The sequence below is a fragment of the Magnolia sinica genome, chromosome 1, assembly GCF_029962835.1.
Source record: "Magnolia sinica isolate HGM2019 chromosome 1, MsV1, whole genome shotgun sequence".
NCBI lineage: Eukaryota > Viridiplantae > Streptophyta > Magnoliopsida > Magnoliales > Magnoliaceae > Magnolia > Magnolia sinica.
In genome coordinates, this window is record NC_080573.1 from 39,810,687 (window position 1) to 39,811,976 (window position 1,290).

At 40.5% G+C, this 1,290-nt stretch overlaps 1 non-coding gene across 1 annotated transcript; it reads left to right on the plus strand.

The window, feature by feature from the left end:
* The first annotated feature begins 580 nt into the window (after positions 1–580).
* Positions 581–687, plus strand: LOC131222701 (small nucleolar RNA R71). The gene has a single exon (XR_009160163.1). It is a non-coding gene; the product is annotated as a small nucleolar RNA R71 (small nucleolar RNA).
* Positions 688–1,290: the final 603 nt, after the last annotated feature.

Genomic DNA, 1,290 nt, shown 5'->3' on the forward strand with positions numbered 1-1,290 from the left:
CCTGAGCCAGCTCTTGTATAGAATTTTGAACCGGTTCTTCTTGCGGTTTCCCCTGATTTGGATTTTGATTGAAGAAACCTTGAGGGGTAGCAGTTTGCCCATTCCTCTAACTAAAATTTGATTGTATGTATTACAGGTAGGTCCATTAAAAGGTCTTTGATAGTTATTTACGGCATTAGCTTATTCATTCAACACTCCTCAAAAGGCAGGTATTGTAGGACAATTTTCAGTTGTGTGAATGTTACAATCACAGATGCCATGAACAATTTCATTGACCTTATCCTTCTTTCCTTCCATGACCTCAAATTTTCTTATGAGATTAGTCACTTTATAATTGAGATCATCCTCTTCTTTCAAGCGATACAATCTACCTTTCTCCTTAGATTGAGTCAGCCTAGATGTGGTGTTCGAATTTGGGTAATGGTCCCATAATTGTTTTTTTTCAGCAAGGCTATCGAGGTAATCCCATACCTCATCGACATTTTTATTAATGAATTCTTCATTACACATTGTCTCGACCATTTAGCGCATGGAAGATGTTAGTCCATCATAGAAAAAATTTGTAATGCGCCACGTTTCAAAGCCGTGTTGTGGGCATGAACTGACAAGATCCTTGAACCTTTCCCAACATTGGAAGAATGTTTCATCCTCCTTTTGGGCGAAGTTCATGATTGCTTTTCTAAGGGTAATCGTTTTATGATGTGGAAAAAATTTCTTTTTGAATTCCCTCTGCATATCATCCCATATGCCAATGGATCTAGGACGCAGTGAATGTAACCACGTCTTAGCCTTCTCCTTCAAGGAAAAGGGAAAGAGTTTCAGCCTGACTATATCCTCAGTTACATTAGGAAAGTATAAAGTAGTTATGATCTCATCAAACTCTTTCAGATGTAAGTATGGACTTTCTGATTCAAGCCCATGGAATTTAGGAAAGAGTTGGTAACCCCTGGCTTGATATCCATATGTTCTGTATTTTCAGGAAAAATCATGCATGAGGGCGTACTCACCCCCGCTAATTGTAAATAATCTCTTAAAGTACGAGGCGGGGGTACTTGATGCACCTCATTCTCATCCTGAGTGTCCTCCACCCTAGGTGGAGGGAGTTGATTTGCGGCCATTACTTCAACTAACTTTGGGGATCTCGAGCGGTGTCTAGTCCTGTGATGGACAGTCAGCGCCTCAACTAATCCTCCTTCAGTCAAGAGGCATCGAGTGTTATCACAAACTCACTTGGGCATGCAATACTCACAGCCCTCACTTCAGATTCTAAACCTAGATCTAAGAGGAAGA